The sequence below is a fragment of the Thamnophis elegans genome, chromosome 4 (genome assembly GCF_009769535.1).
Source record: "Thamnophis elegans isolate rThaEle1 chromosome 4, rThaEle1.pri, whole genome shotgun sequence".
In the NCBI taxonomy this organism is placed as follows: Eukaryota; Metazoa; Chordata; class Lepidosauria; order Squamata; family Colubridae; genus Thamnophis; species Thamnophis elegans.
The window spans coordinates 80,803,040-80,811,890 of record NC_045544.1 but is presented as its reverse complement, the minus strand read 5'-3'; positions in this window follow the sequence as shown (position 1 = coordinate 80,811,890).

Below are 8,851 nucleotides of genomic sequence, written 5' to 3'. Positions count from 1 at the left end.
CATGATCTTGATTCTATCCCTCTGTTTATGCAGCCTAGAACTGTGTTAGCTTTTTTGGCAGCTGCTGCACTCTACTGGCTCATATTTAAATGGTTGTCCACTAGGACTCCAAGATCCCTCTTACGGTTACTACTATTGCGCAAGGTACCACCTATACTGTGCATTTCATTTTTCTTGCCTAAATGTAGAATCTTACTCTTTTCACCATTGAATTTCATTTTATTAGATAATTCCCAATGTTCAAGTTTGTCAAGATCCTTCTGTGTCTTATTCCTGTCTTCTGGAGTGTTGGCTATTCCTGCCAGCTTGGTGTCATCTGCAAATTTGATGAGTTCCCCATTTATTCCCTCATCCAAATCATTGATGAAGATGTTGAAGAGTACTGGGCCTAAAACATAGCCTTGGGTACTCCACTGCATACTTCCCTCCATGTAGATGAAGTTCCATTGAGGGCTTCACGTTGAGTGTGGTTGGTCAGCCAGTTACAAATCCATCTGGTGGTGATGCTGTCCAACCCACATTCTTCTACTTTATCTAGTAGTAGGTTATGGTCTACCTTATCAAATGCCTTAATGAAGTCCAAGTAAATTATATCGATGGCATTCCTCTGGTCCACTAATTTTGTCACTTTGTCAAAGAATGCAATAAGATTAATCTGGCATGATCTGTTTTTGACAAACCCATGTTGGCTTTTGGCTACTTTGTTTACTTCTAAGTGTTCGCTAATTTGTTGCTTGATTATCTTTTCCAGAATCTTTCCTGGTATTGAAGTCAGGCTGATAGGTCTATGGTTTCCTGGATCTATTTTTTTTCCCTTTTTTGAAGATGGAAACCACATCAGCTCTTTTCCAGTCCTCTGGCAGTTCCCCAATTTTCTATTTACCTTAGCATCTGAAAGGCTCCTATTTCCTTTGATTCTGACTACTAGTTACAGACCTTTTCAATCAGATTCTTCACTCCCAGGTTAAAGTCCTCACTTCTCCTGGCAAACCATTTAATTGTTTACTTCAAACTTCAATCCCTTTATTTGTTTCTCAACTCTTTTTCACTTTGTTTATCTCTTAATTTGATTGCATCCAGCTGGGTTCTGCATATAAGGATGCAATTTATTTCACCCAATGATGGAAAGTGTTGTCATTTGTTTCTCTTTTTCTTCTTAGAATGACAAGGTCAATCAATGATATATTACTTTCTGAGAAAGATATTTAGTGTAATTTAATTTATTTCTCAGTTTAGACATTTTCAGTGGAGACTTGATCTGCTACTGAAAGGCCATGGGGCACTATCCACCTGCTTCTGCCTTATGGAAACAATGTTCTGCAGAATTAATGGTAATATGATATGTGACTTGTGTTAGTCTTTTTTTCTTTCATGATATTAATAGCTCTTAATTTGATGCGCTATATGATGTTTGTTGATGATTCAGGGTAGCAATTTTGCTAGCTTGCTTTTTCGCTTGTAGAATGCCTCGCTTTAGTGGGTTTAATGCTTTATTGATGCTTCTATTGCTGTTTTACATTGCTTTACATACCTTTGTGTATCATTTGGCAGAGAATGTCTCTAATAAATGCCTTAAACAAATACTAAAATAGAAAGTTAGACCTTTCCTTTCTCCACTTTTTTTTTAATCAGTGTGACCCACATTGACCAAGATGAGCTCAAAAAGCAAAGGGAGACCTTTGTGATCCAGCATAACTATTTTTGTCCTGTTCTAGCAAGAAACTCTAATCATATAAAAAGGAATCAAATTTTCCATTCTGTCCTTGACTTTGGCTTTCTTTGCATAATTATTTTAATTAGTAAATTTTACCAATTTAATCCATCTTAAGCCACATGAACTACAGTAGGTTGAAATGGGGCCAACTAATCTATGGTTCAGCTCATGCTGCAAATGCATCCATATAAATAACTGTATCCTCCCAACATATCTTCTTTTGGCAGGGAACATTTTTCAACTATTTTCTTGGAGACATGAGAAAAATCAATTAGAATATATTAAAACTGTACGCTAGACTAAGAGTAGAAAATGACAAGGCACTTTCATACTGCTTGCAACAGAACGGTATGAGTTATTTTCAGAAAGTCACTAGACACTGTGTTCATCTTACTTTAGCATGGTGAGCTACCTGCATCCCCCTAGAAATTATTTTTATTTTTCTCCTCTCTTTTTCTCTTTTATACACATACATAAACATAAGATACTATTTTGAGCTTCTTAGATTCCAAGTACAATTGTATTTGGATACAGCTGGATGAAGGCCCCCCCCAGTAATGGCCTCCAGATGTTCATCTAGCAAAAGCCATGTCCAGAAGGACCAATTAATTGTTAGCCTGCTTCAATAGGGAACAATGTCACCCCATTGACAAATAATTTTCTCTTTTTTTGTAAGCCGCCCAGAGTCCTTCGGGATTGGGCGGCATATAAATTGTATAAATAAAATAAATAAATAAATAATAAATAACAGATGCCAGAAGCCATGATGCATAAACAACAACAAAAAAACATCTTGTCAAGTTCTGCTTTAAACTGTTCCATCCCATCCAGATCTTCACAATCTTTAGATGATAAATCAACATTTTAACAGCACGTTCTATTAAACCTGAAGTTGCAAGTACAACTGGGCTTCATCAGAATGTCACCCATTTCCAATTCCCTGTAGGCAAGGGTTAATGGTACTCAATATCTCTGAGAAATTCAACAGAACGAGGAAAGATCATTCCCATATCCAGGATATGACAAAGTAATCCATAAGAGTGTCCTATCAAAGTCTGAATCCTGACTGCAAAGAATCAAGATAATCGATGTTTTCTTGGGCACTTGGTCATTGTATTCCAATTGCCGCTTTAATAACATTTCCGCAAAAGATAAGGTTAGAGATGGAATGATACTTATTAAATATAGTAGATCCAAAGATATTTTAAGGAAGAGTCACATCACAACCTCTTTTAAGTCTGTTGGCCTCACCATCCCTGACTGAAGTGTTGATACTTCCAAGATCTAATCTGTCATTGCTTCTACATAGAAAACTCTGCAAAAATTGTTTTGCAAGAGCATGCAATGAATTCCTACTGTTTGGCTGCAATACTATACTTCCCTCCCACTTATACTATAGGGATGCACACTAACATGCATCCCTATAGTATAAGTGGGAGGGAAGGGAAAACAGTCATTCTCTCAAGATCGTCTATGAAAAAATGTAGTTCCTATCAAACTTATGGAATCAATTTCCTGGTCTGGCCTACCTCAAATGGCTGACATTGTTTCAGATTCTCTAAGATGGGGATATCAAACTTGATTTCATTGATGGCCGCATCAGGGTTGTGTTTGACCTTGGGTAGGAGGGTGGCCAGGGTGGGTGTGGCCATCTCAATGTCAGAGGCAGCTGTGGTGGCCCAAGTACTTTGCTACTGAAAATGGGCTCCCGAGCTCCATTTTTGGCTACGATTTCCTGCAACCCTCTGCCAGTGAAAATGGACCTTGCAGGGCCTCCTGCACAGCTCTTACAAGCTCCATTTTTTGTTGGCACTGCAGGCTGGTCCTTTGCTGTTTCCAGGGTGGCCCTGTGGGCCAGATCTAAGCTCTTTGCAGGATCCTGCCTGCAGGCCTTAAGTTTGATACCCCTGCTCTAAGGAGTCACAAGGGCCGGAGATCAAGTGTAAAAGTGTCCACTAACCATGGAGAAATAAATCTACTTTACAGTGAGACCTGCATCCAAAATATTAAATGACCCCAATCTGATTTTTTTTAAAAAATATTGTATAATATATAATATAACATAATATAAAATATAATATAATATTTATTTTTCCACACAATGCAGATTGCTATACCATTCAATTTTCTCTGCTTTATACAACTTTTGAGTAAAAACAGAGAAATGTAATAACTGTAATAACTGTTCTCCTATTTGCATAATGATCCACAGCAAACAGGATAGGAAAAACAAACACTTTAAAATGTTTATCAAAGTAAAATTTACAGCATCCCTAATACAAATCTTACTATATTTAATGGAAATTTCTCAACCAAAATTATTATTCACAAAGCTGCAATCTAATGTGTTTGAATATCATTCTGTGCTTTACATTACTGTGAGAAATGTTCATTCTTCCTACTGTACTTTTCTTAATTCAATGATTTCTGAGTAGAACCCTCAGGATCATATATTACTTTTTTAGTGCATTGTGAAGCGCACTGGGACCATTGTACCAGCATGGAGAGACATCACCAATAATATTAGATTATTATATCCTTCTCCCATCCATTACTCTCTGCCAATTACCACTTGTTTCCATCTGCTCTGTGGTGTCAAGATTGATCATCTCTTTTCTCTGCAAAAGGTTCTCCTCCAACTTTCTCTTGGCTTACACCGCTGGATTTATAAACTAATACAAATAATCAGAAATAATCACTAGAAATTAAGCAGCAGGAAGCAAAACATTTCACGGATGAGTTTGTGCAGTGGCCAATACTCTGCAGTTGAGTTTTGACAAGATGGAGGGGCTGAAGATTGATGGCTTGGGGTCTGTAAATGAGGCAGATTTGGGAATGAATTGTGCATTTATTCTAAAGAAATAGTACAGTAAATTGGATTGTTCTTGATATGACGTTATCACTATAAACACAATAGATTCAGTACAAGTATACCTTAGAATTACGAGATCTGGACTGCAACAATTGAAGTAACCATTGGGTGGCAGCAAAGGGTTTTCTGTATGCTTTTACTGCTATCTCATGGCTCCTTTGGATTTTGACAGCTTAGATCAGGGATGTCAAACTCAATTTCATTGAGGGCTGCATCAGGGCTGTGGTGGCCGGGCTCAGGGGGCCAGACGGGTGTGACTAACTGGGTGAGCATGGCCAGCCTGATGCCAATCACTGGGCATGGCCAACTGGGTGGTGTGACAAGCTTGATACCACTCCCCAAATTGCTGGCATATTTCCTCTTCGCACTGTGTTGACTGGGCCAAAGCAATTCTGGCCTGATACTTCCTCTTCATATTGGGTAGACCAGGTTGAACCCATGCTAGCCCAATGTTTTCTCTTTACATTGGTAGACCAGGCCGAAGTGACACAAGTAGACTGGGCCAAAGCGCCACAGGCCAGCCCCTTACATTTTCCAGGATGGCCCCATGGGCCAGATCTGACCATCACGAGCCTTTTGTTTGACACCCCTGGCCTAGATGATAGTCATACTCTATGTTCAGCTTTCATTAGTGCTCTAGCAGTGGTTTCTTCTGATCTAGGAGACCTATGCAAACTAAGAACTAATTCTTGCAATTCCAGAAAGCTCTTTGTGAAAACTGCGAGAGTTCAGCTATAGAATTTAGTTGCCAGGGTGTTAAATGAGTTTTACCCCATTTTAAAACTTTTCTTACCATTGTTATTAAGTGATTCACTGCAGTTGTTAAGTTAGAAAAAATGGTTGTTAAGTGAATCTGGCTTTTCCTTTGATTTTGCTGGGCAGAAGGCCGCTAATGTGATCCCATAACCCCAGGACTTTGCAACCATCATAAATATCATACAGTTGCCAAGCATCTGAATTTTGATCATGTGGCTATTGCAACAATTGAAAGTGTGAAAAAAGATGATGTCACTTCTTTAGTGCCATTGTAACTTTGAATAAACAAATAGCAGTTGTAAGTTGAGGACTACCTGAATTGAAAATGATGCATCATCTACCTATGAGCAACTAGGCCCAGTACAACGTATTGTTGCTAATGTGTACATTGTACACAGAGACACTAATCCAGTGATGTCTAACTTTTTTTTTGATTGTGTGCCAAAAATGGAGGGAATGCAGGGGAACATGCACAGGCATGCCCATACCAATAATGCTATGCATGTGACCCCAGCATGCATGTGCATGGGAGACCCCCCTGTGTGCATGCTCATGCGACCAATGCCCCCTGCTTTTGGCTTTTTTCCCTCCCCAGGATCCAGAGGCTTTTTAGGAGCTTGGGGAGGGTGAAAACAGCCTCCCCCGCACCCCAGAGGCCTCTGGAGACTTCAGGAGCTTCCTGAAAGCTCCAGAGGGCGAAAAACAGCCCTACGCCCAAACCGGAATTCTGTTCCTGAACTTCCAGTTTGGCCGTAGGGCCGTTTTTTTGCTCTCCAGAGTCTTCAAGGAAGTCTCCGGCTGACAGGGCAACACCTCGCATGCCCTAACAAATGGCTCCATGTGCCACCTGTGACACGCATGCCATAGGTTCGCCATCATGGCACTCGTCTATTAAAGCCAAAAATCAAAGGGAATCAGGTAGCATCTTTTCAGACCAGTTTTTATGAGCTGCAGTTCACAAAATACAAGACATCTTCTCATTATTGGATGCTAATAAATAAAATCACATATAAGAAGAGCAAGAACTTTAAAAAATGCCTGTATCACTTTCAGTAGATCCATATGTCAACATCCGCCAGAAATCCTGTGATTGTGATTTCATTCATGGATAAGACTTTTGGCGTAGTTGTGAGATATTTGACACACTTGATGTTATATTTCAAACTTTTCAAAAAGCTTCTCTTAACTACTATTTACAGTCTTTCTATTTAAGAAAACAGTTCCTGTGATAAGAATTTTGATTACATTGGATGATTCAGTGAATGCTGTGTACACTAGTATTCTTACCTTACAGCTTAATTTCGATATAAAAAACTTGGGGAAAACCTTGTTAGTTGAATGTGTATATCTATAATCCTTTTAATACTTTTTCTAATATATGCATATTTAACAATAAAAAAATGTATTTTTGTGACTCATGAATTCCAATGTGGAAATAACCATATTTTGTGGAGTATAAGATGCACCTTTTTTCCTCAAAAGAGAGGGTGAAAATCTGGGTGTGTCTTACACACTGCATTTTTGCCTCCTGAAACCCCGCCTCCTTCACCAAAATGGCTGTGTAAAGCCTCTAGAAAGCTTTTAGAGAGCTCCTGGGCGGCTGGGGAGGGCAGAAATGAGCAAAAAACAGCCCATTTTGCTTACTTTTACCCCCCCAGCCCCTAAGAGTACTTTATAAGCTTCCTAAAGGCTACCCATGCCTCATTTTATTATGAAAAATGTGCCCATTTTTGTAAAAAACTGGCTGTTTTTTGCTCATTTGTGCCCCCAACCCTACCCCCAAGAGCATTCTGCAAGCTTCCTAAAGGCTATTAATGCCTTTTGGGGGGGGGAACAGGCCCATTTTTGTGAAAAATGGGCTGTTTTGGGGAGGTTTGCAGAGTGCAAAAGCTTTTTTTCCCTCTTCAAAACCTTGCTGTGTCTTATACTCCGGTGCATCTTATACTCCGAAAAATACAGTAATCCAGATTCCAGATGCCAACAGGGAGACAGTGTCCATGTGAATAACCATAAAATGATACCCTACTATTCTTATCAATGATAGAAGCATGACTTCTATCTTTCATCTCAAGAACAATTAAATTCTAATCTGACAGGAATGTCAGATATTGTGGTCTCAAATTGTTTAGAGACCTGTGTGGTATAGGCACAACCTTGAATCTGGCCTCAATTGGCAACAATTATAGAGATCATGATGAAATGACTGGGCAGATGTAGAAACTAATAATAAATAGTTTTATAAACAAAGCTTTGTAACTCAGTCCTCCACAGGTTGCTGAATTCTAATAGCCATCATTTCCAAACAACATGATTAATGGTCAGGGAACCTGGGAATTATAATTTAGCAATATTAGCCATGGATTTCCCATCATTGTCATGATACAATGGCAAAACAAAAAAAAGGAATCATTCAAAAACTAAGCAGTAGGCCAATATCTTATGAATTAGTCTTTCATTAAGCTATTAGTAAATATATGCATAATTATTTTTAGCCAAGTATATAAATCTCTCCCTTACATTAACGCTGCCATGAGAATAGCAAGGCAAATTTGTATTACATCTTTTGTTTCTATTTCTTTTTCTCTTTCAGACCTCTTTCAGACCTGAATTATAATTTACTTGTCACTGCTCAAGGGTAGTGAAGGTTCCATTTTATAAGACATGCCTGCCACTGTTGACATGACAATAATGACATGAAGAATTCAGGCATAGCCAGACTGCCAATGGCATCTCCAACACTATGCTGTCTAAACTTGCTCTAAGCAAAGTTAGAGTCTTAAAGTAACTGATAAAAAGATTTGTGTTTGGCAGTGTCTTTTTCCCCCTTTGTATCTTTTTCCACTACTTCCTTCCAGATATGACATATTTCATCCTTTGCAGACTACATCTTGGTCACAGATCTGTTCAGCTTTCTTCAGTTTGCTGCTTCCCAATTAATACGTTTGTCAGAAGCTAAGGGAAAATGAGAAGAGCTGGCGGTCACTTCTGCAGAGAAATAGCAATGGCTGATTTATTTTCTGATTCTTTCTCTTTTCACATCATAAAGGAGGAGAAAATAATGGCATATCATTAACAAGATCTTCAGTGTTTCCTTTTATGACTATCAACTGTCCACTTTAGTCATATAAAACCACTGCTAAAATATAACAGCGATAAAGGGCACTTCGCCACTATTGCTTTTCAGTTAGAAAAGAAAGTAAATCTGTGAATAATCACAGCTATGTCCAGACAATGAAATGAAAGTGTGGGAAATGGTTAGCACATTTTCCTTTCCAATAGATATTAGCACTGTGGGTGCTAATATATTATAAATAGTTATTTGAAAATTGAGCTAGGAACTTCTGTTTGTTATGGGAGATCATGACAATAAAAAAGAAAAGCAAGTTTCTAGACTACTACATTAGGATCACTCTCCTGAATTGGGAAGTTTCCGGAACTGCTAACAGTGATACTTTACTGCCTAGTTATTTTCTTCGCTGTCTTCACGGGACAGTGTTGGAAGTTTAGCA